Here is a 9,084-nt window from a genome sequence, read left to right as displayed (position 1 = left end):
TCTCCCTTTAGTTTTGTTCAATGTGCAATAGCAGCCCTAACAATCGGCCTTGCTGACACATTAAAGATGCATCCATTTTCTTTACTCTATATCTGAATGTTGCCATACAGTGGAGGAAATAAGTATTTGATCCCCTGCAGATTTTGTAAGTTTACCCACTTACAAAGAAATTAACAGTCTGTCATTTTAATGGTAGGTTTATATAAACAGTGAGAGTAAGAATATCAAAAAGAAAACTCCTGTGTTGCCTTGGCCGTATGTTCAGGGTCATTGTCCTGCTGGAAGACCCATCCATGACCCATGTTCAGTGTCCTGACTGAGGGAAGGAGGCCATCGGCCAAGAATTTGGCCGATGGTGTTCTGGGGGTTATAGTCAGCATCTCTCTTCCACCAAACACGGCGTGTCGAGTTGATGCCAAAGATCTCGATGTTGGTCTCATGTGACCACATCACCTTCTTCCAAGCCTTCTCTGAATCATTCAGATGTTCATTGGCACATTTCAGACGGGCCTCTCATGTGCTCATTTTTGTCTTTTCTTCCATTTTCAAATAATGGCACCAACAGTTGTCTCCTCCTCAACAAGCTGCTTTCTGATGGTCTTGTAGCCGATCCCAGCCTTGTGCAGGTCTACAATCTTGTCCCTGAGGTCCTTAGACAGCTCTTTAGTCTTACCCATGGTGGAGAGGTTGGCATCTGATTGATTGATTCTGTGGACAGGTGTCTTTTATACAGGTATCAAGTTGATAAAGGAAGATGACTTATTCAACCGGTCTGAGGGAACCAGAATTCTTGTTGGTTGCAAGGGGATCAAATACTTATTTCCCACAGTTAAATGCAAATAAATGTGTATCTTTTATATAATGTCAATTTCTGAGTTTTCTTTTTTATATTCTTACTCTCACTGTTTATATAAACCTACCATCAAAATTATAGATTGTTTATTTATTTGTAGGTGGGCAAACTTACAAAATCTGCAGGGGATCAAATACTTTCCTCCACTGTATGTGTCGTGATTTTAGTTTTTGTGTTTCCTGTTTTATTTCGTACATTTTTCTCCCCCTGTGCCATGTCCATTTTTACTTCCTGTCTTTGTGTTTTCCCGCCTGTTGCCCAGATCATTTTCACATGTGTAATCAAACTGCTGCCTATGTGTTTATGCCTCTCAAGCTGTATCTTGTCCATAGGCGCGTTCACACCAAGTACTTTTCCCACAATAGTTCATGAGTTCAACTCTTTTAGTTCTGATGAACTAAAGCAGATCGCGTTCACACCGAAATGTGTTCCTGGGGGTGGATTAGGCAAATGAAGCCGCTGACGTCACTTCTTCTTCTGCTTTGGGTTTACTGGCAGGCCGCAAACAACTTCACGGTGAGTACAGTAGGTGGCGGTATGCACCTTAAAGTTGCAATCCGCCAAAAAACCGAGAGAAGAAGAAGAAGAAAAACCTCCCGCGTATACTGCCGCGCCCACTTGCTGTATGAGGCGTCTGTTTACCTTCCGACCTCAGACATGAGCTTCGTCTGAGTTATTTAAGCAAACACAAATACAGATCAACAAACTCAAATGCAATAGCAATGCTGATTCGGAAGCGAAGGCGGTTAAGAAGGATTGACAAAAGGATTGGACGACGACATGCACGCGCTATGGATTGCGTAACCTGTGTGAAATGAATAAACTGTGCCAGGTGTGTCGTATGCACAGTAAATAGGCTCAGCAGTTAACACACCTTTATTATATATCCTCCTGAGAGCAACTGCATCCGTCTGCCATGAACCCTACAGAAACCTACGTGTTAGTTTTGGCCCATAGTGGCCTCCATTTGTGTCGTGTAAAATGGGGGAAATAAAAAGTTAGCAAATCCCCATGTCCTCAGAGGACATTCATAAAAACATTTAGTTTTAGGTCAAATAATTATTACACTGCTCTGAAACTCACTACACTAACTCCCAAGATGTTCCCTTACTATAATTAATTAAAATATTGAACTCACAACACTGGTAATTACAAACTTAAAGGTGAACTCACAACACTGGTAATTACAAACTTAAAGGTAGGGTAGGTAAGTTTGAGAAACCGGCTCGAGATCGCTAGAATTTGAAAATACACAACCGGAGAAAATCTGCCACTTCCTTATAGAGCCCCTCCTCCAACACACACGAACGCGCACATGACCAATGAGGGCACGAGATAAGTTTGTGCCCCGATGGAAGGCTGACAGGCAGGTAGGCCATCCAGTTATTTTAGCCGGGCCGGCTAAAATGATTGGTCGTACTTTTTACAGTATTACGGCTTCCACAGATTACATTTTTTTATGGATTTTTTGTCAAAGCACTTAAGATATTCATTGCTATCGGGATGTTAAGAGCATTCCATGGAATATAACAAAAAGTGTATCTCAAGCCCGTTTCTCAAACTTACCTACCCTACCTGGGTAGGTACAGGGCTGGAGAACAGCAAATAGAGCGAAATAAGGCATGGCTAACATGCATGATCTGTTTGGTATTTTGAAAACAGAAACGTATAAATATACCTTATATAGGTATGGCCCTACAATATATCATTTAAATATAGGATGATAGGTGTCCTTTAATGTATGCTTGAACTTTGTTTTATAGGGATTAGTGGACATCAGTTCGATGCGTAACCTTCTTTCAAGGCCAGAGTAGTTACAGTGTAAGTGGATTGACATCTAAGGCCTAGGCTCCACGGGAACGAAAACGGGTTGAATCCGCATATTTCTCTTGCGTATAGCCCTTTAAGCTAGACGACGCCGTAACGTAACGGTAGAAACGGACCCTGCAAACGACAACGGGTCCAAAGGTGGATAGATCTGGGAACGGAGCGCTCTGGGGGGTCCAACGGGGCCGTGTGGTAGCCTATACGGTCATCCGTTTCTGATAATGACGACGCAATAGCCCCGCCTCTCCCCACCTCTGCTGCTCACCCCCGCAAAAGTACACTGCACACTGAATTCAGATTATTTATCTTTATCTCGATATGGACATAAACGCGAGTGAAGTCTAATCTGACAGGACGGAGACACGCAGCTCCTCCCGCTGCATCACAGCGGGAGGAGCTGCGTGTCTCCGTCACAAACACACACTTCAAGTCAGATCATCACCCTTAGCTATTTTAATTACCTCTCAAACTACCTAAACTAGTTATAAATATGTTTATTTTTACTGTCGAGTCATCATTACTGGATCAGCTGCTGCATGAGACGGACACTGACGCTGTCAGAAGAGAGGAAAAAGAGACAGGCTCTGTGTATTTTATTATTATATATCATTATATCGTCGTTATTCATTTGTTTTAAAGCTCAATAAATAACAAAGAAGACCTTTGACCGGCACTTTTATAATTTTGTCCGGAAGATTTAAACTTTAACACACGTTGACCGGCGAAAAACTCTGCCCGGATCCCTCGGCCCCCACCGCGGAGAATAAACAGAAGTGCAGCCATGACAACCATTCTTCTTCGCTGCTTTTGTGGAGGAAGTTGCTGCTTTTGTGGAGGAAGTTACAGCTCCACGTACAGGCTCGGCATATGTACTGCAGCTTTTCCAGCGGTTGGATGTAAACGGAGCTGTCTCGTGTAGCTTGACACAATCCGGTGTATATTGCGTGTGGGCGGAAGCTTTTTGGCGTTTGCGTTTGCGTTACTCCTATGCGTTTTGCCGTATGCGTTCCCGTGGAGCCGGGGCCTAACATAACATGGCTGAGTAAAATTATAACAATCAATAAAAAAAAAGGAAAAATAAATTGAATTTCAATTACATTTTTACTTAAATGTGCTAAATATTAGAATATCAGTCTTTGTGGCATGCAGGTAATCAACTGCTTAAGCTTTTACCATTAACATGTAGAATGAATGTTGCAAATGACACATGAAATTATAGCAACTATAATCACCTCCAGTGACGTGCGGTGAGGTTCATGGCTGGTGAGGCACTGACTCTTTCAGTCAGATTTACAAATATTATAGCCTATTTTGACCTTAATCGAAATATTCTGTTATTTTCAAAAGCTTTTTTAGTCTGATGCTATGATTAATTTTAAACAGACCGATCACCAAAAGGATACCCAAAATCTAAATATTGGATTGTTCTTTCTAAGTAAGATCCCATTTTAATTACAGTTGTGGTCTTACCTTGACTTGAAGATGAATATAAGTCCATGCTATCCTTCTGGACAACAATCTCTATTACTGTTTTGTAAAAGTCCTCCGTATCTTCCTGTAGTTTCAAAAGTTTTGTTTGTTGTTTGCGGTAGAATAACAGTAGCAACAAGAACCTGTGGGCTCACGTGCGCCCCCTTCAGTGCGGCAGAGGTTATGGCTGCCTCCCCTGGTAATTGTTTCATTGCCGTTGTATGATAAGACCAGCGAGCCTAAATATGATATATACGTGAAATAAGTTATTTAGAGACTATGGATGGCGAGGATAAATGTAATAAAGGGATCTACAAACATCACATTGGTGACCTACAGTGAGATGGGAACAGGCATGCGCTTAGGGCCCGCTTTCCAGCCAGTTTCTGTGGGGTGACACATTCTGAATTGAGGCAGAGCTCATCTGTGCCTCCCCTCAGAATGCGTCACCCCACAGTAAATGGCTTGAGCGTGCTCACAAAATAAGTGGCCCCGCTAAATTAGTGCCCGCGCTCCAGCAAGTTACTGTGGGCTTACGTGAGGCAGTGCTCGTGCTTGCCTCACTTCTCATCGCTCCTGTAGCGGAGCTCGGCAAATTTGCTGATTTTGACTATAAAATGCGATTGGAATCATACAGAAATCACATTTACACAAGATCAGTGGAGACATTTTATTATTATTATTATTTAGTTTTTCTTTAATTGTTTTTCCGTTACATTGGAGTATGACAGGTGAGGCTCTGCCTCCCCTGCCTCCACGTCGCTGATCACCTCTCTATTCATTCAGTGTAGCCACAGAGGTAGCATTATGTCCAGCTAGCATGCTAATTGCTAACGTTATATCTCGTTTTATCCTGGAGGGGAAAGCCTGAAACACACGATTAGTGCCATGAGTTAGTGAAGCAAATTACAGAACATTGCACACTTATTCACAAGTCAAAACGTTTTCATAGTGGCTGAGAATAGCTAGCAGCTAGATGTTGTTAGCCAGCTTGGAGTCGGCCTGCTAACAGTGTTAGTCAGTTCAGCTAGCATGGCTAGCTCGATCTACTGAGCAAATAAAAGTACATCTGAGACCAGTATTGTGCAGATTAAAACAGTGCAGTGCATGTAGTTTATTTTACCTTCGTCGTCCCGGCATGACTTTGCGCTGTGGACGGTTCCCAGGTCGGCTAACATTTTGCTGAACAACGGAAACTGCCTTCAGTAGAAGCTTCTGGATCCCGTCCTCCGAGTAAATCTCCAGAAGCGCCGACACATCATCATCACTCCACCGCTCTGCTGATTTATTTGGTGTTGCCATAGCTGCTTTCACAAAAGTAATCTCTTCGTTGGTGCGCTGCGATGACATTTTAATGCGAGCAAATAAAATGGCGGCTTCACAAAAGTTTTTGGGAGTTTTACGGGGCGTGGTTTGCATTCCGCCCAGCCAATCAGACATATGAACCTTTTTCTCCCACGAAAGTCCCTGCTCTCTAGCAGGGACTGAAAAGCGGGTAAAAATGGTTCTGATGAACTAATTTAGTTCCTGGGGCTTTTTGGTGTGAACGCAAATATATCGTAGTTCTGATGAACTATTGTGGGAAAAGTACTCCGGTGTGAACGCGCCACATGTGATCCGTCCAGTTTGTATTTAAGTACTGGTTTTTCGATAGTCTTTGTCAGATCCTTGTATGTCATTGTTTGTCATGTTTGGGAAGTGTTGTTCAGGTTGGCCTTGCCTAACATAAAGTTATCTTACGGAGTAGAATTGTTTATTTCTAACATATGAAACTGCATGCGTCATCAATCTGTTCCCTCTGCCAAGGACAAGCGACAAAAGGAATCAAAACAGGAGAATAGTGCTAATTTCGGGGATTATTTTAACACCAAGGTAGGTAAATCCGTCCTTTGCATTAATAAATTAGGTTTTTAGACCATTCCAAGGTGACTGGTTCAGAAACTATGCTATTTGTTAAAACACAGGCTGTTGGGTTTGTGTATAATACCTGGATCCATTTAAGACAATTATTTCCAAATCCAAATCTGGCCAGGACATTAGGTATGGCCACTCTATTCTATCAAAGGCCTGACGAGCATCAAGTGATAATAGCCGCGTTCACACCAAGTACTTTCCTGTACTTAGTTCCGGCACTAAGAGCCCCGGCGCTTTTAACCCCAGGGCACTTAGTACAGATCGCGTTCACACCGGAGTACTTTTCCCTGAGGGAAGATTACGCAAATGAGCCGCTGACGTCACTTCTTCTTCTTCTGCGTTGGCTTTACTGGCAGGCCACAAACCACTTCACGGCGAGTACAGTAGGTGGCGGTAAGCACCTTAAAGTTGTTTGCAATCCGCTACAAAACAAGAGAAGAAGAAGAAAAACTTCCCGCGTATACTGTCTGTTGTTTACCTTCCGACCTCAGACATGATGGAGATGGAGTCGACTGAAGTTGTGCTGTTTGTGCTCATGTTATACAGCTTTGTAACTTTGTTAATGCGGCCTGAGCCTATTCGGATCCAGAGCCGCCACACGTCGAATGCTATATGGCACAGTTTCTTCAGCATCAAAGGCAGTTTAAAAGCCTTAGGAAAAGGATGGGCCGACGGAAAGCACACATGACTGCCATGTTTCACCGTAGGATGGCTGATGACGATGAGCGTTTTCACGCCCTAAGAACAGCAATGGTAAGTTCAGTAAATTATTAATACTATCTAATGTAGGATTTGTGGAGTTATGTAGAGCTAATTTGCGCCTTTGTATGTGTTCCAGATATGCAAATACTACGGGACGCGTCGTGTCCCGCGCTCTCTCTGGGTGAACAATAGAACCTCGGCCTGGTGGGAGAACGTGGTGCCGACGTACACCGATGTGCAGTGGATCCAAGATTTCAGAATGTCCAAGCACTCTTTCCAATACCTCTGTAGTCGCCTGGAAGCAACGTTGGGGAGAAGCGACACCAACTTCCGGGAGTGTGTCCCTGTGGCTAAAGAAATCGCCATAGCACTGTGGAAACTTGCGACCAACTGAGTACAGGACCATCTCTCATTTGTTTGGAGTCGGCAGATCTACAGTGTGTTACTGTGTGCACGAGTTCTGCTCCTCTGTTGTGAGCATACTCCTTTGTGAGTTCATGCCATGGCCGAACGCTGAGAAGTTAGAGGAGATGGCGTTATTTTTTGAGCGCAGATGGGGTGTGCCACAGTGTGTAGGTGCAGTAGATGGATCACACATCCCCATTCTGAGACCAGAGGAATACCACAACGAGTATTTGAACCGCAAAGGCTGGCACTCCTGCAGGGTGTTGTGGATGGTAGAGGCCTCTTTTGGAATGTTTTTGTTGGCTTACCAGGTAGCATGCATGATAGCAGAGTGTTTGGCATGTCATCACTGTGTAGTTTTGCGGATAAGGGTGGTCTACTTCCTCATGTAACAAAGAATATTGGTGGACATGATGTGGGTTACTATATCCTTGGTGACTCAGCCTACACCCTGCAAAGATGGCTGATGAAACCTTTCCAAGGAAGGCTCACACCCGAGCAACTTGTGTACAATCACAAAACAAGCCGAGCACGAGTGGTGGTGGAGAACGCTTTTGGCAGATTGAAGGGCAGGTGGCGGTGCTTGATGAAAAGAAACGACTGCAAGATGGACAAGATAAAAATCCAGGTGGCAGCATGTTGCGTGTTACATAACCTTTGTGAAAGTAATGATGATGAGTACAGGGACGAATGGACTGCCTTACCGGCGACCCAGCTTGATGGGCCAGCGCCAGCCATTGCCGAGGCTGGGGGGCAAGACACACGCACAGCCCTTATGAGGCATCTGAACAGCGTGTAAATTGCACATTCTAAACAATGAATGTAAACATTGACAATAAAGCTGATCATTTCTACAGTGCTTTTGTTTCTCTCTTTCATTTTGCAGTCAAGACAGGCAACATTACAATAGTGTAATAGCCAAAACTAACATACATGTTAGTAACTAAAGTGTCAGTTGTACATGTCACTAAACATTGTCAATATAAAATAAAGTGTCAGTTGTACTATATAATAACAATATAAAATAAGGATCTGTTTAATCGCCATGTCGGTTTTCTTTATTGCACTCTCAAGACATAACATGAAATAGAACAATTTTTATGTCGTAACTCTGTCGGCTCTGCTGTCAACAAATCTTGAAAACGGAGACGAGGGGAATGTAGAAATCGGTAAATCACTTCAGAAATGTATTGATAATTGTTCTGCTTTTTAATGTAAACTTGAATTCATAGTAAACTAGCTGCTTTTGAGCACTTTACTTTTTACATGGGCCATTTTGAACGTGACGTGACTGTATTCAAACTAAGTCACCATCTACCCCTAGTTTCATTTGGTGCATCAGTCTTTATTTTGCCCTATGATGATACTAACCTAGCATTCACAACCCTAGTTTTTTTATGGTGTCATTTTGGAAATAAAAACATAAAAAATGGAAACTTTCATGTCATTTTTGGCCCATAGTGGACTCCATGTTGTGTGAAATGTGGGGGAATTAAAAGTTTAGGTCTTTTAAAATGATATAAATTATCATATTTGTGTATGTGCCGCTGCCATTCCTCCACAAGGTTGCAACATTGATGATAAATAAATGACAAATAAAGCTTTGCCAGTTTATAACCGATGAAACATGATGGTATCAGAATACTCACTTACATGTGATGTATAGGATGCTACACAGGTCACTAAAGATAAAGTGTCAGAAATAAGCAAGATGATTTAATCGCCATGTTGGTTTTCTTTATTGCAGCATATGACATAACATGAAATGAGAACAATTTTTTAATGTAAATAAAGTGACAAAGTGTCAGTTGGACATGTCAGTATAAAATAAAGTGATAACAGTAATAATATAAAATAAAAACTCAGCAGCATACACACCTTAGTGCAAAGTTGTGTGTCGTGTGTCGTGTGTC

The sequence above is a fragment of the Trematomus bernacchii genome, unplaced genomic scaffold (genome assembly GCF_902827165.1).
Source record: "Trematomus bernacchii unplaced genomic scaffold, fTreBer1.1, whole genome shotgun sequence".
NCBI classification, from domain to species: domain Eukaryota; kingdom Metazoa; phylum Chordata; class Actinopteri; order Perciformes; family Nototheniidae; genus Trematomus; species Trematomus bernacchii.
This window is presented reverse-complemented; position numbering follows the sequence as displayed.